The following is a 20686-nucleotide window of genomic DNA, read 5'->3' as shown; positions in this document are numbered from 1 at the left end:
TTTCGGCGCCGACGGCAAGGTGGGACTCGAATTTTGCTCTGTTTAGTGGTGGGATGCGATCTAAGGCATATCAGAACAGAAGAGAGCCGCACACTCAATTTTACGTTGCAGCGCTGCTTGACTATGGTAAACAACACAAAAGGGGTATTAGCACAACGAGGTGGCTATGTCGTTTCGCTTTGCTCTCTCTGCTAGGGGCGGCTCTGCCGACTTCGACGGCGGCGTTGCAGCGATGAGTTTTTTCAATGCTTCAATACGCTGCTTCAATATTTCAATTTCACAAAATTTCCAACGTTTGAATTGAGCGGTTGCTGCGCTGCGTCTCCGCAACGTTTTTTTTCGTCAGAGTGAAGAAGAAAAGATATATCTCTACAAATCTGAAGAAGGGAAAAGTCGTCGAGCCAAGTGAAAAGTGACCAAGTTTCGTAATAGCAATAAAAAGTAATATCCGAGTAAAAACGGCAATTGGCGCATTGCAAATGCAAATTTAAAGTGTGCGAACGAGCAGGAAAGCAAGCCAGCAAGCGAGAAAGAGTGTGCAAAGAAGAGGCGGCAATAAGCAACACACACAAACACACAAGTACACACATCAAAGAGAGCTACAAACAAAACGAAATTGTTACTAAAAAAAAAAAACGTTCTCCAAGCAGCGGCAAAAAACAACACAAAAGAAAACGTGAGCTCTAACTTTGATTACTTTTCCTTTAATGACTTTGCCGCGTGCGTTTTTTTTTTCTAACGGTTGCTGTGTGTGTGTGTGTGTATTTTGTGTTTGATTAAGAACAAATTAAGCATAATTAAAGCGTTCTCTTAGTCTCAGCTCGCCCTTCCTCCCTCGCTCTGTCTCTTTCTGCGTCTCTTCTCTTATTCCTTGTATTTTTACCCCAACCGGCAAAAGCCGTCGCGTGTTGCTGTCTGTCTGCCTGCCTGCGTGTGTGTGTGCTTCTTAATGTAAGTGTATGTGTGTGTATACAGTTTTTTTTTTTTTCTTTTTGTGCAAAAAATATAAAGGAAGCAGCAGCAGCAGCACACAGCATCCACAAGATCCAACACCATCCACAAGGGCTTCGAGGCGGCGGTCCAAGCCCCACGCCGCTCCAAATTGATTTTTGTATGCTGGCGGCGCTCTGTCGACGGCGGCGGCGACGGCGGCTCTGTCGTTATTTTTTTTTGTATTTTCTTATTTGCCTTCTCACGTTTTTTGCCTGTTGTTATTGTTAATTCCTTTTGTGCCTTGCATTCGGGTTCTGTGAGAGAGGGAGAGAATACAATGAAAGGGCTCAGTGGAAAGATGCGATGGATTGATACCGTGTAAATCATTAACCATGTTCAAACCACAATTACTGATAACCATTTCTTTTTTTGTTTCGATTGCCTATTCTACAACTCTTATCAGACATTCGACCTGGTATTTTTCTGAATGGGAACATAAACCTTAACAGTAATCTTAAGCAGTGCCAAAATGCTCTCTGTATACCCTGCCATGCCATGCCATACCATACCATACCAAAACGCGTTTCGTTTTACGCGCGTCTTTACGGCCGCTGCTCTCTGTCTCTCTCTCTTGTTCTCTAAAATTGAGCGCAAGTCGCTCTTTATGCTCAATTGTTCAATTGCGCTGGGGCCAGACAAACTGGCTCTGGATGCACGAGTGTGAGTGTGTGGCGTCGTTTAGTGTTGTAAAGCGACGCCCAGCTTGATTTTTGTAATTTCTAATTGGCGTGGCCAGCGCACCCGTAAAGCGCGCGATTTTCCTTTTCCTCTTCCACTCTGCTCTTGTGCCCCTCTTCTGTTGTGCTGCATTGCATTCCCGAATCAATTTTTGGCACGCTCTTCTCGTCTTTGTGGCTTAAAAAAGGCGTTGACAGGGTGTGGGACGGGGTTCCTTTTGACTACACTCATACATAGACCATACCAGGGTTCTTATCGAATCCTGGCAAGACCCTCAGAGGCAGTTTTCATCCCAATAAGAAATTCAATTCTGATTACTGTTCAAGGCGCAAAAACCGACGTCTCTGTCGCTGCTTCGCTGCACTTGAGCAGCAGCGGCGCTGGAAGACGCGGATTTGAATTTTTCGCTCTCTTTGTGGGACACGTCCCACGATTCCCGCTCTCTCGCTATCTCTCTCGTTGGCTTTGTTATTGTTACGGCATATCATTCATGGTTGGCCGGAGAGTGTGGGAGGTGGAGGGAAGTGCAGTTAGTTTCATTCACTTATTTATTATTCATCAGGTACTGGAAAGCCAATTAGATTCCATTACACAACTGATATATTTACTGTGAATTCTATCCGACTAGTCTGCTATTTCGTTTTTTTCCAGCTATTTCTAAAAAAAACAAAAACTCAACCGAGACGTGCGGTGCTTTTCTGTGAATGATATCCGCACTCCGCACTGATTTGTCGCTCAATTCCTCAAAATGATCTCCTCACCTTCCCCTCTTTGCTGTGACTTACTCGAATGATCTTTGCACTGCTCTGTGAATGAAATCCTCCTAGTGGTCTCGCTCAATCTCGGCTTGCTCTGCTCTCCCTGCCCTCCCTTTTTCTGATTTCATGCTCGGTCTCGGGCTTTGCCTGTGCCCGTGCCCGTGCCTTTGCTTTATGTTGCATTTCCTTTTCATGTACTTTTTTCGCACTCTGCCTATTTTGTTCATGTGCTTTGTCGCCAGCGACGTCGCCGTTGCCATCTCCTCAGTCGTCAACGTCATCAACGTTTTGCCCTGCCTCTTGCTGTTGTTGCGCTGCTTTGTGCTTTCTGTGTGCATTTTCTTTGCTATTTCTCATTTACTTTGCTCTGTCGCTTCGCTCGTTCCCCTGCCTAGGCCTCGCCTCTGTCTCTCCCTCCGTTTCGTTTCGTTCCGTTCCGTTCGTTCTGCTGCGTTGGATTTCAACCTGTCATGGGAGAGAGGTGGGTGGGTGGAAAACGGGGGTCTCTGTTTGTGTGAGTGTGAGTGCAGATTGAGGTCTGTACTTTGTTGCACTTTCTTGCCTCTGTCTGCATCTGCCTCTGCCTGCATTTTCTAACTGGTTGGACTAGGATCCAGCGTCGCTAAGTCGTCGTCGTCGTCGTCGTCGCCAGCGTCAGCGTCAGCGTCGTCTGTAGGCCGTTGACTGCATTGAGTGGCGTCGTCGCCTCTGTACCGCTCTCCTCTTATCGTTGACCCTGCGCGCCACTTATTGCAATTCTCTTCTTCACCACCATCTTCTGCTTCTGCTGCTGGTGCTGGTGCTGGTGGTGCAGCAGTCCATGCACTGCATTTCTTTTGCTTCGAAGCCCCACCAGAGCCAAAAGCACTCAACCCGTTTTGGTGGGAGGAACGGGGGGCGGGGGGGAGACAGTACAGTGCACACACGCTAAGTAGAGATTGGAATTATGGATACCCTGAGAGGCAGAGGCAGCGAGAGAGAGGGAGAGGGTGTTCCTGAATGGAAAGCAGGCATCCCCCCTCCTCCCCCAAAGAGTATTTAAGGCTTCTCTTCGCCCAACTGGCCATCTGCGTGGAGACCCCACTGTAGCCTGGTGCAGAAGTGGTCACACATAGGCTTTTCAGTAGAGCTTCCACTGGCTTCTGGTGCTGCCTGCCGACTGCCTTGCCACTTAACCGCTTTTCCGTCTTTTGTCATTTCACACTCTCCTTGGGGGCCAGCAGCAGGTTGCAGAAGGGGCAACCACCTGACCTGCCAACCAATTGGCGTATGCCACCAAATGTCATTTAACCCACACCACCACACCCGGCCCACTCGTGGTCGGCAGGGGGGTAGGGGGTAGCGGTAGCGGTAGGGGTAGGGGGGGTGGTTAAGGTCTGGCTGGGTGAAATATTGTATGCAAGGGAAATGTAATCATTATTGATTTTGTTTTGGGGCTCTCTGCTGGAACTCGAGCGAGTGGAGACATGGATCCCCGAGTCGCCTGTGGGCCTATTCCGGGGGGTTTGGGGGGGGGGGGGGGGGGGGCACCGCTCTCTCGCACACATTAGTATGTTAGATTATCCAAGGCTTCGCCTTCTGCTGAGGCTGCTTAAATATGCAAAAGCGCCTTGCGAATCCTTGTGGGAGAAACCAGCAGCAGGAGGAGCACAAACACACCCAAACACACACACACACACACACACACACACATACATTAGAAATTTAACAGGTTAATGTCCAAAGTCGTAAACGAGACCATTTATTTATGGCCACATTCTGTGTCGTCTCCCCCGCCTCACCGCCTCACTGCCTCCCTGCCTGGTTCTCCTAATTTTCATAAAATATATGGAGAAACCACTCGCACTCGCACTCCCACTCCCATTGAGTGGTGTGTGTGTGTGTGTGTGCGTGTCCTGAACATAAAAATCTCTGAGACCTTGAAGGGCTTTGATAATGACTGCGCGTTCCTTTCTCTCTCCCGCTCTCCCGCTCCCTCTCTCTCGCTCCGTGCCTTTGCCACCCTCTTTCGGCTGGCAGCATAAGCTTTATGTTGTCGAGCTCCGGTTTTTTTTGGGGGTTGGAGATACTCAGTCGCTTGCGTTTTTTTCCCCAGTTTCGGGCCAGCTGTCGGATTTGTCAAAGGAGTGAAGGACTCCTCGGTCGACTCTTGGGGCAGCTCTTGTGTGTGCGGCAGGAAGTTACTTTTGACTGGGAAGCGGCGGACTGGCGGCCTGGCGGCCCGGCGGCCAGGGATGTGGTAGGGAGGAAAAACGTATCTGGACGGGGAATACATGTATCCGTGAGGAGCATGAAGGTTGAAACGACAAAAAAACGGGAGCTAAAAATGCAAGTATCTTTTGTAGGTAACAGGGTATTTAATACGCGGCAGGAGTATCTGTAAGATACATTTTTCATTTTAAATGAGCGCTGAATAATTATCTTTTGGGGTTGATGACAATGTATCTTTTATCTATGGTGTATCTTTTGTGTCTTTTCTTTGTAAAATGTATCTGATGATGGTGCATTTTGGCCAATCACTGTCAGAATCACCTGGAAACCTTTTTCTATGGATCAAAAAGTATATGCTAATCGAAAGATAGTCATTAGAACGGGTTGCCGTTACCGTTCAAATGTTAAATCAGATGCAGATACTTTTGGCACCCCAAAATGTATCTGTCATCGCATGAAGGAAGTATTTATCAATTCAAAAACTGTTCCAAGTATCTAGTCAATCCACAAAATATGCGCAATCTGAATCCGTTGGATCGTTCAACCAGTTTCGATTTGCATCTCAAAATGTATCTGCAATGTGCGGGGAACCAGTTCTACAAAGCGAACGAAAACAAAAAAGCATGTGAAATTTCATCAATTCCGACAGATACACGGATACAGATACACGGATACGAAGGAAAAGTCAGATGCCTTCAAGTTGGATAAGGAATGCATCCACGGAATGTCCGTGTGTGTGTGCGAGCATCATTTGCGCTAATCGAAAACGCATCTGCAGAATGCATCTATCCATCCAGCAGCAGCAGCAGCAGCAAAGATACTTGCAGACAATCCATCCATCCATCCATCCAGTGGCATGACCATTTCTAGGAATTTTGTAGGCCTTCTTTTTCTCTCCTCTTTTTTTTTTGCTAATTAGCACACAACAAAACCTCGATGGAACATTGAAGCTAGCAGCCATCATTGATTTTTCCATAGAGAGAAAAGTGGCAAAGCGGTTCTGGCCATTTCGGTGGATCGGGGGGGCCTTATTTGGCACCGTGGCCCAAGAGTTTTTCCTGCGCAAGAGATATCTCCAATTTGTCGCTGGCTGCATAGCTCAGATACACAGATACACAGATACACGGATACTTGTACTAGCTGGGTGTGTGTGTGTGTATTTTTTGCTGCATTCATCCGCCGCCGTCCCATTCGAAATGTCAACGTATCAATCGTGTTCGCACTGCCGCTCCAAAAATACACGCCGTACATATCTCACAGATACATCGATATGGAAGCAAATCTTTTGGCACGTCAGCAAATTAAACAAATTCTAAACGATTCCCCGACCCGACCTGTTTATGCAAATCGCACAACGCCGCCGTAGCCGGGGAATATCTTGTTCGCTCAAGATCCCCCCTCGCCTCCCCCTCCCCCCTCCTTCCCCCCATCGAAATGGTATACAAAGGCGGAATATACTCGCTCGCAGCCAACAATTTTATTAAGTTTCGAACTGCCCCTGCAACGAATGTGTGGGCAGAGAATAGAGCGTTGAGCGGTGGAACGCCAGAGGGGGTTCACGGGGGGGCAATCTGTTGATTAATAGTTCATTATGATGGAAATAGATCTCTGGAAATGAGTTGCTTTAGTTTCCAATGCAATTATTTATCGATTAATAAAGGAAACTCCTTTCGGGGGGCAATTGAAGTCAAATGTTGTAAGAGGAGATTTTCAGAGACCAGCCACAGATACAAATACAAATTGAATGGTTCCTGGAACTAGTATCTTTCACTTGTTCGGCCTGGATCAGCCTCTCCGATGATTTGAAATTGAAAACATGTGGCAAAAACATATAAAAAGCAGCACGGAATTTATTCGTAGGAATTTTGTTGCTCCCAAAAGGCGGGACTTGAGTACATTTTCTCCCGAATATATATTACAATGTTTTTCAATTTGCAACTCAAGTACGCCTCGTCCTTGGTCCTTTTTTCACTCCACATTCCTCAGCCTTGTCTCCGCCTTTTATCACTCGATTTTTCAGCCTTTTTTCCCTCGCTTTTCTTTTCGCGTCACCTTTTTTGATGGCATTCTTAACCTTTTGCGCGCGAACTCTTTGTTGTTGCAATTATTTGCCGATGATGTTTCCATTGTTTTAATATAAACACGGCCCCTCCCCCCCTCCCTCCATTCCTTTCCGTACCGTCTATTCCATTAATTATCTAAACACGGGTCTGACGCATCGCACCGCCCCAAGAGAGGGGCAGGGAGAGGGAGAGAGGCATAGCGTTTTGCTCTCTCCAGTTTTATTTTATTTTTTTTTATTTGATAAACAATTATGATGATGTGCCGCTGCCTCTGCCTCCGCTCTCTAAAGACGCCTTCGGTTTTTGCCGTTTATTTGGTTTTAAATGTTTTTCCTTTTTTTTTTTTGATGAAGTAAACTAAAAATTTGTGTTTGTTGCTTTTGCTTTTTCCTTTTGTTTTGTTTATTTGTCGGCATTTTCATTCATAGACAAAGTGGGACCGTCGGACGGTGGGAGGGAGGGAGAGAGGGGGGGGAACAGTTTTAGATGATAAATCTTTTTATGCGAGGGGCAGCACGCGCTTTTTATAAACAGATACAGATGTCTATCTGCCGCTGCGTAACTGTATCTCTATCTGTGTGTGTGTGTGCTGTGTGTGTGTGTGTGTGTGGCATTATCATTAGCTTTGGCGATTGGGGGGGTTCCTCTCCCTCTCTCTCTCTCTCTCTGGCGTCCGTACCCACAAGTTCATTAACTTTCGGAGATTTGTGCGCGGGGGCAACAATTTGTCAAAAATTCTGTCAGACATGCGATTTTTTAATTATTATTTTATATACAACATTATGTACAATAATATTTTATTGTCTTCTCAATCTCTCTCTCTGTGTGTGTGTGTGTGACCCACATGGTGTTGGGGCTTGGAGCATAATTTTGATTTCTTCTTCATAATTACGTCTATACCCTCTCTGAAGGGGAGGGTCATTTCGATTACTCTTTAATGAAGAAATACTAGAATATTCCAGAGTGTTATCCGAGGAACAAACAAGTGCCCTAGGAGCCCCAAGGAGCCCCAAGAACGGATCTTTATGGTAGCCAAAAGGCTCCTCGGGGCCCTGTTTCTTTAGAGCACATTCTCAGGCGCATTCGTTGAAAGTTCCCCTAACCGAAAGGCTGCACTCGTTGGAGTTCCTAAATAGTTATCAAAGTAGCGAAAAAGCAACAAAAATGAGCCAAATTTAGTCTCTTTTATTTCTTCTATTTATTTATTAATATATTAAATATTATTTTTGGTTTTTTTGGGTAGAAATTTTAGGCATTTAAAAAATGACCACCCGTTGGATTTTTGCCCCCAAATTCGAGCTCTAGAATTTTCCCTCTAGGGTGTCGCTGTAGGGTATCTCCCTCGGCGGTCTGGCCGTGTTTTCTTACCCGTTTTCTATTTATGTTTGACATGCGAGACGCGAAGACAGCAGCAGAGCTGCTCAATAAAAGTTTGCTCAAGCAATTAAGGCAGAGACGAAGTTGCGTCCGGTTTATATTTTTGCTCGTATTTTTTTTTGGAGTTGTCTGCCGCCTGCTGCTGCCTGCCCCACTTGACCATTTGCAGATGGAACGAGTGAATGAGTGAGCGAATGAGTGAATGAGTGAATGAATCATTGACTGAGTGAACTACCTGCTGTGCTGGTTTACTTCAATGTTGATCATAATCCGTGTTTTGTTTTTTGGACGGGGGTTTTGGCTACCAGTTCCGTTTTGTTTTTTGTTTGGCGGCCTCATGTGACGTCAAAGAACAGGGCGCGGCATCGGCGGCGTTCAACTCGTTCAACCAGATACAGATACACTTGTATCTCGGTATCTGAGAGGGCCAACAGCTGACTGACATTGCGGAAATGCATATACCCGTTACGCTCAAGGGTATCCTCCGCGCATCCATCAAATCTGCATAGACCTCCACAGAGGGAGACCATGTCTGGGCAGTTTCCTGGTGGCCCACTCCCCCCCCCCCCCTCCCCTTCAGATTCCAGCATGGAGTAATTTTCCGTTTCCATTTCCTGCCCAAAACGAAGCCAAACATTGAAAATGGTTTTTCCAACAGCTGTTTGTAGGAGGGGGGAAAAATATTGGGAGAAAAGAATAGAAATACCCAATAAATTGATCTTTTGGCGGTCTACAGAATTTGTTTATCTCTGAGATACGAGCTCGAGGAATACTTTCCCTTTCCCTTTCCCTTAAGTTCAATAAATTATTTACTGCATTACGCATTTAGCAGGTAATTAGTGCGAGTGGATCCCTGGATCCCTGCAGCCCTGACAGGCCCTGCATCTATTTATTTATTTAAATTCTCCATAAATCTTGTATTTATTCTCATTCTCTCTCTCTCTCTCTATCTCTTTCAGGTACGTGTCTGGGCATTGATTTTCCCCAATCTAAAGAATTTTCGTGTAAGTTTTTTTTTGGTTTTTGTTTTTGTGGGTCATAAAATTGCTGACCGTGGAATAGATTTTTGTCTGTGGGGGGACGGGAGGGGTGGGGGCACTTTTCCACGGCAGCAGATGTTTGTTTTTCCTAATTACAGACTCAATCTTCCAATCGTTGGCCGGCAATCCATAACGAAGGGGGGGGAAGGGGCGGCACGATCTCGGTATAACAAGGGTACTCCCGAAAATAAACGATTTATCGCCTTGGGATGCAATTTTTGTAATGTGATTGGAATGTACGCGAGGAAGGGGATCCCCTGGAATCTATCATTATAATTTAACTTTTTTTTTTAGAGAAGCTTATTGTTTGGTATGTGAAGAAAAAGGGGGTGAGGATCAGAGTGATCTGGGGACATTATTTCCCCCGACACTTCCTCAGGAAGATATATCTTATAGATACATATTTCTTGATATATTCATAGATTTTGAAATACATTTATCCGTTTTAGAGGAGAGGAAAAAGTTCATATTTATATCTCGATAAACATTCTACATATTGTGTGCATTACTGCGAGTTCAACTGTTTTGTTATTATTATTTTTAATTCTTTAATTTTTGTTTTTTAATTTTGTTTAGTTCTTGTATATGTTGTTGAATTTATTTATTTAAAAAATTTGTTTGTTAAATTCTTTTATTTTATTATTTTTTTAATTCTTTTATTTAAATTATTTCTTTTAAATTCTTTTATTTAAATTATTTCTTTTATTTCATTTTTATTACTTCTTTTCTTTATTTTGTATTATTATTATTTTTTTTATTATTATTTTATTATTTATTTGATTATTTAATTATTTATTTTATTTATTTTTTACTATTATTATGTCTTTTATTTTGTTCTACTATTATTATTTCATTAATTATGTTGATATTATTTATTTGATTTATTTATTTTAATTATTTTATTAATTAATTTTATTAATTTTTTTTTATTATTTAAATTTATTTATTTATACTATTGTCAGACTTTATGTTCTCTCTCTCTATCTCACAGATATTGCTCTATCCGAGTGAGAGAGTTCTTCTGTAGACCGTAGCACGTTCTGATAGATCCTTGCTAATATCTGGCTCTCTCTCTCCCTCTCTCTCGCAGAGATCTTTTCCCATGCCTTCTCTGTGGTTCACCGAACCCTGCGCCCAAAAGCTCAATTAGTTTTTTTTCCGATTTCTGATTATTCTCGGTTTGAAACTAGAACCGGAATCCATATTCCAACAGATAAAAGATAACAGTAATTCCAGACAGATTTTAGTTGGTTAACCATTTCCGTTGGGGCCAGACTACAGCCAAAGAGAGGGCGAGAGAGAGAGGGAGAGGGAGAGACGGCGGGAGGAAGTTGGCAATTTTGGTCCGCTCCTCCCCCTTGCGGTCGTATCTTTGTATCTGGCATTTAAGAGATGGCATCCAACTTTGATGATGGCTCACAAATAAATATCTAAGAAAAATGGTTCCAACCAAAGAAAATTCATTTTTCCCTGCTGGAAGAAAAACTAGTTTTTCCTTTGTGTACGTGTGTATGTGTTTTTCTCTCTCTCTCTCTCTCTCTTTTGGTTTCGGAAAAAGTTTTCTCTGCAACAGCGGCAGAGGCAGCGCCTCGTGGTTATCCGGCAGCGGCACAAAACTCGTCGTATCATGGCAGAGCCTCTCCTCCTGTCTCCTGCCTCCCCCCCCCCCCCTGGTCCCCCCGTCCCCCGTCACATCCCAAAAAGTTTTCCATCATAATCTACTTAACTTTTGCTGCAATCAATTGCAGACTTTTTGTAGCAGCGTTGTGCCGCCTCATTGCATCTTACACACACACAAACACACACACATACACACCGAGAGGCAGAGAGAGACAGCCCCCTCACCTTCTGTGTGCGCCCCCCCTCCTCCCCAGGCACTGTGCTGAGGCTTTCTTTGTGTAGATACAAAACGTACTGAGAGATACTTGCCGGACTGCCTGCCTGCCTGCCTGCATTTGCTGGTGTTTCTTTTTTGCATTGCACGACGGACCGTTAATAGAAAAGTTGTCAATGTTTTTCCTACTCGACAGAGAGCGAGAGAGAGCAGGGGAAACGGGGCACTGAGGGGGGGAGGGAAGTGTCAGCCATTCTTATCTTATCACCCACCATAAAGGGGTGGGGGGGAGGGGGAGGGGGATGTGCTGCTGTCGTTTTGCATTGAGACTGGAGCAGGGGCAGGGAGGGGAGGGGAGGGTGGGATACATCTGTTCTGCGTTGCGCTGCGTTTCGTTTTGTCCGGTTGCAGGTACTTAGATTTAGATACAGATACAGATACAGCTACAGCTACAGCTTCTTCAACAAGCAAAAAGCTATCTAAATAGGGGTAAAAGGGATGGGGGGAGGGGGGGAGGGCAGTGCCAGAGAGATGTATAGACACAACCCACAGACAGCAGGCAGCAAACATGTATTCCGTACAGATACAATATCTTATAGATGCATTCAAGCGTAATTGTTGTTACCTATCCACGCGAACGCGTCTCTCCCGCTCTGCATCTTTTGTTGCATTCTCCCACTCTCTCTCTCTCTCTCTCTCTCTCTCTCTGTCCGTATCTCGAGTGCTTCGAAGATTGATTACTATCTTGAATAGAGTTGTTCCCAAAGTATTCCATAATCCAATAATTAGGGGGGATCATTCGCTGGCCCAAAAGATACGCCCCGTGTATCTGTAAGATGTGCAAAGCGTTCTCCTCTCCGTTGGCCTGCTTAGTCATGTTCTCTTTTGGGCTGTGGGGAGATTCTGTGGCTCTTGGGTCAAGCCCCATATTGAACCTACAGTTTCTCCGCCTCCCCTTGCCCCGTATTTGTATCTATGGGTTGTGTGTGTGTGTGTGTGTGTGTGCGAGTGTATCTCGTCTTTCAAAATTGGCACATGTGTCTGCCCCCCTGGGCTTCTCTCTCTCTCTCTCTCCCTCTCTCTCTCTTTCTCGTTCACCATTTTCGATTTAGTTTCGAGCTTAAGGCTTTTGTGCTCTGCTGACTTCTGGCTAATTGTTTGCTGCTGTTGCCTGTATTTGTATCTGTATCTGTGGCTGTATCTGTGTGTGTGTGTGTATCTGTCCGAGAGCTGGTAGTATCTGTATCTGCGAGAGCATCGAGTATCTATTGCAATTGCATTGTTGTCTCGTTTGTACACATAATTGTAATTGATAGTTTGACTTTTACACAGAGAGAGTAGGTGGAGGAGAGAGAGCGAGAGGGAGAGCGAGAGGGCGAGTGAAATGTGAATTATTTAAGGGATTTTGTTGCTGTTGTTGTTGCTTTATCGCTGTATCCGTGACAAGGTAATTGGATAGCAAATCCGAAAATGGAGCAACTCTTAGAAAAAGACCTTCAGCTTGACAGCGAGCGAGAGGGAGGGAGACAGAGAGAGAGAGAGAGAGGGACAGAGACAGAGATTCGACCGAAAAATACTCGGGCTTTGAACTATGATATTTTCCTTCATTGCCGCATTGAACTTTTCACAGTTTTGTGGCGAAAACCAGTTGGGGTATTTTCTCCCCCCCTCCCCCCTCCCCGTGTATCTATAAGTATTACTCATACGGCCAGTGGAACCTGGGGGCCAGCTTTCCCAGCCTTTTTCCATACGATTTGTGCATTTCGTGGTAGGCTGAATTTTCGAATCATTCACACGACATGCATGTTGCTCGAGTCGAGCATTACCCAAGTATTTGCAAATATATACGCTTGAGATATGGCCCAGACAGCATCCTTAAGTGCCAGCGGGAGCTGATAATTTGGGCTTTTAATCCCCACGAATCCCCAGAAGCGATCTTGATGGGGAGTACGTCCCCCCCCCCATAACAGTCCTTCATTCTATTGCGAACTCAATCGAAGAATGCTCTCCGCCTCTATCACCGTCTTCCGTGCTCTTTCTTCCCACATGTGCTCAGCCTCTGTCCATGTGTCCATGTGTGCGTGTGTGCGTGTGCGTTCCGTTGGTTCTTCTTCGTTTGCTCTTCTTGCCGTTTCTTTCGTTTTTCTTGAGTGTGTTTTTTTTTGCGTATATCAAGCGTTCATTGCCCGCGTTTTGCTGTGTCTTCTCTTTTCTTTCCCGCGTGTTTTTGCTTTTGTTGTTGTTGCTGTTGCTTCTGTGTGTGTGTCTGTTTTTGCCGCTGCATTTTGATTTAATTTTTGTTCATTTTATTTATTTTTAACATACACAATTTGTTAATCTGTCGTTTTTTTCCTCGTTGTTTGGAATAATTTTGCATTTTGTGGGTGAGTGAGCGAAAGAGAGGGGGAGAGGGAGGGAGGGGTTAACGATTGCCCTGTGAACTCTTGGTGGAGCGTTGCGCTCACTTCAAGGTCACTGGGGTTTGACCTTCCTATTGCATAATGAAAGCGCTATTTATTGAGTGTTCTTCTGGCTAGTAGCCTATCGATTGCCAGTTGATTATTTATCGATTAATGCAGACCACATTCCGGGGATCTTCCACTTCCTTTCTTTGTTTCGAATAAATCACAGACTTTCCTTTCCTTATTGCCTCGGTTTTGTTCTGGGCTGGACAGTGTAATTATCGTGCACTATTACTACATATTTATCGCCAGCCCCACCCCCCAACCCCCCCACCCCCTGCCTCCTTTGCCCCCTGCAACCGAGTGCTGATTAATCTCTGTTTAGCGATTGCTTATCAACTTATGGTCTTAGTCGTAGTCTGCCAATTCTTTGACTCATTTAATCAGTTTATAAATGCTATACATTGTATATATATGTGTGTGTGTGTGCGTGTGTGTGTGTGTATTTATAGAGCCCCTTTGCCTTTGCGCGACGGGGGGAGGGCTGACTTTTCTTGTACTCTTTCTGGTGCGCTTCCTCGGCCGCTTTGTCTTTTCCGATGCATTTCATTTGCAGCTTTAATTTAACTTTAGCGAAAAGTAACCACAAAAGAGACCCCAAGTAGGAGAGAGAAGCATGTGTGTGCTCAAGAGAGAGACAGAGACAGAGAGAGATAAAAGCTGTTTTTTTTTGCATTCTATTTTTATTGCGTTTTGCTTTTGCTGCTTGCTGCTTGCTTTTTGCATTTTTACTTTGGCCTGTAAACTATTTCGGTTTACTATTTACTTTATGGTGCTGTCCTGCTCGCACGCTGTCCCAGCCGGCGTCTGCTGTACAGGAATAGTGCTGCGGAGAGAGGTGCGGGGTGCGGGGTGCGGGGCGCGGGGTAGGAGGAGTGTGCTTAGTGCGTTGATTTCCCGACCTATCCGGCGACAATATTTGTTGTGCACTCGACGCAAAAGCCCCCAGGCAGGAGAGGCAGAAGTGCAGCAGAGAACAGGGGCCGTCCGGTATTCCTGGCATTCACAGCGACAGACAGAGAGAGAGAGAGAGAGGCAGAGAGAGAGTAAGAGGGCCCCGGGCGGGGAGAGGAACAACTGTAGACAGAAGCCTAGGCATTTGTGTACGTACAGTGGGACTGTGCATGGGAAATACTTGACAAAAAAAATATAAAAACTATAAAAAAGCATAAAAATTAATGTTTTTTGAATCTGAAATGAAACATAAATTTGGAACCGTTATCGGGGTATCGGTGGCTTTCCCACACTTGATAGTTTATGTGCTCCACTGTGTCGCATGTCTAGGTCTCTCCCCCTGCCCCGCCGCTTGTGCATGTGCACCATTGTTGGGTTGCATGCCACTCGGCAAGCGGCATAAAAGTTCCTAGACCACTCGAAAAAGAACACAAAATTTATATACGCGCATGCAGCACAGCAGCACCAGTCGCAGCGCTGCTTCAGCTGCAGTCTGCAGTGCAGTCTGCCGTCTGCAGCTGCAGTCTGCGTCGCTGCCAGCGTCGAATGTTGACACGTACGAGCAAGTCGCGCCTTGTATGGCTTTCAATGGCAAGCAGATTATTAATATTGCAAATGTGTGCGAAGAGTGGAGATAGCAGGAACGGAACGGGATGGAACGGGAATGAGAGTGTGTGAATGAGAGCGGGAGAGTGGGAGATGGAGCGAGTGTGTGCGAGGCTCTGTGTGTGTGTGTGTGTGAGCATCTCAGCCTATAAATATGTTTTGGCATTAGGACTAGCTAGAGTTTTATCAACTTCGGAAAGGGGTAGCCCAAGGGTAGATTAGGCCGTGGCGATATTTTCTCGAGTTACAGGGTAATCTCTTCTTGGATTTTGTATTTACTGTATACGTTTTTTCTTTAACTACTTGAAATAATTGCAAGTGCAGACAGGGGGAGAGAGAGAGAGAGGCAACATCATTATCATTATCAAAACTTCATTATCGACTTGGCACAGAACGCACATTCATTGCACATAGCGGCGGCCTACGTTGCTCCTCGCTTTGTCTGTTGACTTCCACTCGCTGCCGTTTGTCTCTGTCTCTGTCTGTGTTTGTGTGTGTATATATTTGCGTCTGTCTGCGCTTCAGAATTGTATAGCAATTGAATATTTGCAAGAGATTTCCGTTCATTAAACCCGACGGCGAAAAGCAGCCAACCGACAGCGGCATCGGCAGCAGCAGCAGCAGCAGCTGAAGAGAGGAGATTGAGCGAGTGAGAGAGAGAGAGAGAGAGAGAGGGCGGAAGAACCGTAGGCGGCCATAGCCTCAGCTGCTGCTGTGGGCTTTTTTTTTGTATTTATTTCATTCTCCCTTTGGAGCACAGGAGAAGTGGAAAAGAAGAAGCAGAGGCAGAGGCAAAGGCAGAGAAACCGAGAGAAGAGCTTTTGCTATAATTAAATTCCTTTTTAAAGTTTCGCGCGGCGGTTTTTCATGCATACATTCAGAGGGTGTGAAGGGGCTAAAGTGCAAGGCAAAGTTTTTGCTCTACGAGAGAGACAGAGGGAGAGAGAGAGTGCGGTTGGTGGAAGATCCCTCTCTCTCTCTCGCTACTAGTTGGTAATAGGAGATTAGCCCAGGAGCGACCCGCATGGCCCTTTCAATGTTTGATTGAAAGTTCATTATATCATATTTCCTCCCAAAAATGTGCCCCCATCAAAGTTTGTGGTGCCTCCCGTCCCACCACACAGTCCACTCCACTGCACTGCACTCCACTCCACTCCGGTCGGGGAACACAGTCTACTCGAAAAGTTTGGCACAACCACAGCTTAAAGTTCATCTAGAAATTTTTGGGATTTTCTGTGGCATCCCCCCCGCTCTCTCTCTCTCTCTCTGTCTCGCCCACATCTCTAATTGCTGGATGTTCTCTGGTTTCTCAGTCTACACCCCCGCCCCCCCTGCATTTGAAGGACTTTCTGTAGAAAACTTGAAAACTTCCGAAAAGTAGCTGGAAATGAATGACCGACTGATGGACTGATTGAATGATATCTGACTAAACGATCGACTGACTGAAAAGCCGGACTAGCACCCCTCCCCCAGCCCCCTCCCCCCTCCTTGCTGAGGCGGATATATTTTCCTGCCGGGTCCGAAAGGTAGTGGAAATTGCAACTAAACTTGAACCAGGAAAACATGTTTTCAGCTTCCATTCCACCACACGATCTGTGCTCAGTCCCCACCTGACCCCCCACCTGCCCCCCCCTCCTCTACTGTGGCAATGAAAAATGGAAAGACTGAAAGAAAAACCCGCAGGTTCCACAACTTTGACTCCGAAAAAAAAGCAACAAAAAAAAAAACTCCTCTGATGGCAAACAGGCACGCCAAGTTTTTCCTGGTCCTAGCCCCAAGCACAAACCCCAGCCCCACCGCACTCCCCCCTCTTCCTTTCCTCATCCTCTTTATTCATAGAACATGTTTGGCCATTTTTCTGCTGGCTCTCTCTCTCTCTCTGTCTCCGTCTCTTGTTTCCATTTTTCTATGCATTTTATGTTGCTTTGGCTTCGTTTTTTCCTACTTTTTGTCGATGCACAACAGCAGCTAGGAGCAGGCAGGGGCGGGGAAGGGGGGGGGAGGGTAGGGGCTGGGCGGAGCTGCGGCAGGTATGTTGGCCCCCGGTTTGGTCGGGGCGGGGGGGGCTACTGTGGTCTGGTTTGCTTTGCTTTCTTCTCTCCCTCTCTCTCCCTCTCCCTCTCTCTCTCTCTCTCCTTTTTTTGGCATGGCTTTTCATGTTGTTGTTGCTTTTACTAAATATGCACTAAATGCTATTTATTTCCAATGTATGAGAGACCGTGTGTGTGTGTGTGTGTGTGTGTGTGTGTGTGTGTGTGTGCATGAGATTCCTGGGATGCTTCCACTCTAAGTATCTCTCGCTAGAGATGGAGATTCTCTACCCAGAAATGAATGCAATGAATACTCTTGAATGCGATTTGGGTTTGAATCTGGAATACCCTGGCATAATCTTAGGGGAAAATCGAACCAATATCACATTTCATAGATACTTATCCGGTATTTCCATGCAAATTTCTCTTGGAATCGTTGGAAAAAAGGTACAAGGCTTCTGCCATGCAGGGTATCCAGGGTATTGGGAGACATTGAGGGAACTCCCACGAAAGCCAGAGATGTTTTATCTGCAACTCTGCTACCTCCACACCCCCCCTCCCTTGCTACCTTCTCTTCTCTTACTTTTTTTTTTGGCAATTTTTGCAGGCAGCTCTCTGGAGAGACAGACAGCGGGCGGCAGGGGGAGGCAGCATTTTTGCTCTGTCAATTATTTCAAAAAGTGATTTTTTGCTCTACAAAAATATTGCATAACTGCTACTAGCCCCCATCCCCATCCCCCCCTCCCCGCTGGCCTAAAAGCAAAAACTTTTTCTGGCCTTTGTTTAAATTTGTGTTTGGCTCTTCCCGAAGGGAATGGAAACGCTCCACGATCCACTCTCCACTCTCCAGTGAAGTGGATTTTCCGAGTGGGGTTTGCTTTGGGGAGGGCCTGCGCCTGGGCTTGGGGCCCCAAATTAAGTTCACGTTTTGCGGATTATCTGTGAAAAGAGGCCGTCGTCGAATTCTATTTGCTTAACCGAGAAAAAGCAGAAACAGAAACAGAAACTGAACCATCAATCACGGAGCACAGAAAAACACAAGGTGTATCTTTTGTCCAGATTCTGGAGGAGGCACTCCCCCCCCCACCCCGCACCCCCTTCTGGGGAGAGAACTTTGAACAAAAGCATTTTTCAAGCATTTCCTTAAGCGTTTCGCTCAAGTTTCATTAAGCAAAGTAAACTTTTAGCAGAGCACACAAAAACATGCACGAGGTGGGCGAAAAAGGTAGCAAAAGAGTAACAAAAGGCTTGGCGGGGAAAGGGGGGGTGGGGCAACAGGGGGGAACCGCAGCAGCAGGCTTTTCATTACCCCAGAGAGAGAGGGGCGGGTGGCGGGTGGCGCCTCGGAGAGTGCCTAAAAGTGCGCTTTATTAAAATCAAATTTCTTATTTATGCCCTGCGTTTTAATTAAATTTTTTACAAATTTATTTATCCCCCCGAAACACCCACCGAACCCCCTCGAACCCCCCCAAAGGGTCGTTGGATTTTTTGGTTTCCTCCTTTCTTTTCTCGCTTTCTGTTGCCACTTTAATTGAAATTCCTAATTCCTCTTCTTCCTCTTCCTCTTTCTCCGCTCTTTCCTTTTTTTTTCGTATTTATTTTTAGTTGCGTTTTTTGGTCCTTTGCCTTTTTTTAAGCCATAATTATATTTCTGGGCAGCACAAATCCAATAAGCATTATGACTTGCCCCAAGACATCGTTTGTCGTTTTGCCCCCAAGCCGCACACAAACACACATCCTGCCCCTGCCCCGTGCCCCGTGCCCCACCCTGCCCCATGCCCCACCCTGCCCACATCCCCCATTTAATGTACTACTGTAATATATATATTTTTTCCGTCTCCAAAAATAGCACTGCCGCCAGAAAGAGAAACTTTTTTTGGGGTCTCCCTTAAATTTTATGGCCTCGACGACTGTCGCGCTAAATATCCTTTACTCCTGGCTCCTGGCTCTCTCTCGAGAGAGGCTCTTTCTCTCCAATCTCTGTCGCTTTATTGAATTAAAAATTCAAAATTTGCCTTTGCATCCTCGACAGCAGGCAGCATCCAGCCAGCAGCCACCAGGCAGGCAGCAGGCTTCACCCGTGGCACCCCCGCATCATTAAATTAATAAATTAAAATGGAAAGCACTTTGTTTCAGACTCCCAGAGAGTGCCAGAGAGAGAGAGAGCGAGCGGCAAGTCTTGGGGCCAACAAAAGCGATGAAATTATTAATTTATGTCATTTACTTTTGGTTCGAAATATTTTTAAATTAGCTCCGCTCTCGCGTTCGATGAGAATGAACGAACCAGATTTCCAAAGGCTCTATAATTGGAATAGAGTGGTGTCCCTGTCGTCCTCATTATGGCTTAGAGCTTTGAGCCGGATGGCAGACGTCGTCTCTCCTGTTCTCCTGTTCTGCTTTTCTGCTGTGTTCTGGGCTCTGTGCTCTCTGTGCGTGTACAGTGGGCGGGAAGTCGAACTCTGAACTCGGAAAAATACTTCTGCATGATTTCAGCGGCTATAATGATTAATCGATTATTATCGTTATCGATTTGGATAAATGGCCATTAACTCTGAAATGTAGAAACAGATCAATTCTCGTTGGCTATCGATAAGCTTTCGATATTTAAATGGAAATTTATTTCTTCTCTGAAATGCCCAAACAGATCAATTATCGTGGGAAATCGATAACACTTTGGTCTATAATCGATAGAAAATGGAAATGTATTTCTTCTCTGAACTTATCGTTGGTTATCGATAGCACTTCAATTTGGGGTTGGGTTTAATCTGGCATATATGTATAACGGCTTTTATTTACGTATATTATGGGCAATGTCTGAAACAAGTAGCTAACTGAATCGATAATTATCGTTGGCTATCGATAACACTTCGCTTTATAATTGGGGTTTAATCTGTTATATCTAAAGGATCGCTTTTAAGTAGATTATGGGAAATATCCGAAACAAGTAGGTAATTGAATCGATTATTATTATTGTTGGATATCGATAACACTTCGATTTATAATTGGGGTTTATTCTGGCATGTCTAAAGGATCGGTCTTACGTAAATTATGGTCAACATCCGAAACAAGTATCTAATTGAATCAATTATTATCGCTGGCTATCGATAAGACTTCGATTTATAATTGGGTCTTAATCTGTCATATCCAATGGATCGCTTTTAGGTAGATTATGGGCCATATCAGAAACAATTAAGTAGCTGAATCGATTACTATCGTTGCCTATCGATAGCAACTGTACCATTTTCGATATATAATCGGCGAAGAATCTCCTTTATCCATCGTTTCAAATGGAACCAAATGGCCTGGAAATCGACACTTTCTTGTGCCCACTGTGCACAGGCTCAGCCCCCCTTCAGCCTCCCCTCCCCACCGCCCCCGCCGCCCCCAACCACGAGAAAACTTCCTTCGGGCAAATGTCTGCGTCTTTCCTGCTCCTTAATAGATTTTGTATTTTGATTGATTGCCTCGCTTATTCAATTGTGTTTGCAGTAGAAGCAACCCAAAAGCCCCCCACCCCCCAACCCCACTCCCTCTCCCTCTCTGGGGCACCCACTAAACCAGTCATCGTGGCATGCCCCAACCCTTGCGGGGCTTACACAAGAGTCGCGTCTGGCCGGGCTTATGAAGCGTGTGATTGCTTTACTTACAGCTCTGCCGAGAAGTTGGTCTGCTCCGACAGG

General features: G+C 45.4%; 1 protein-coding gene across 21 annotated transcripts in view; it reads left to right on the top strand.

The window, feature by feature from the left end:
- The first annotated feature begins 224 nt into the window (after nt 1-224).
- mub (poly(rC)-binding protein mub) overlaps nt 225-20686 on the top strand; it is a 52642-nt gene continuing 32180 nt past the window's right edge. For 4 of the 21 annotated variants that reach the window (XM_033384274.1, XM_033384273.1, XM_033384271.1 and 1 more), the window contains exons 1-2: nt 233-676; nt 9040-9084. The gene's annotated coding sequence lies outside the window, so the exon portion shown is untranslated. Of the gene's footprint in view, nt 677-9039; nt 9085-20686 lie in introns of all 21 variants that reach the window. The other 17 variants (XM_033384266.1, XM_033384265.1, XM_033384260.1 and 14 more) reach the window with 11 other exon arrangements.

This window comes from Drosophila pseudoobscura, chromosome X (assembly GCF_009870125.1).
Source record: "Drosophila pseudoobscura strain MV-25-SWS-2005 chromosome X, UCI_Dpse_MV25, whole genome shotgun sequence".
NCBI classification, from domain to species: Eukaryota; Metazoa; Arthropoda; class Insecta; order Diptera; family Drosophilidae; genus Drosophila; species Drosophila pseudoobscura.
Note: the sequence above shows the minus strand (reverse complement) of the source record. Positions and strands in the feature narration are given on the sequence as shown.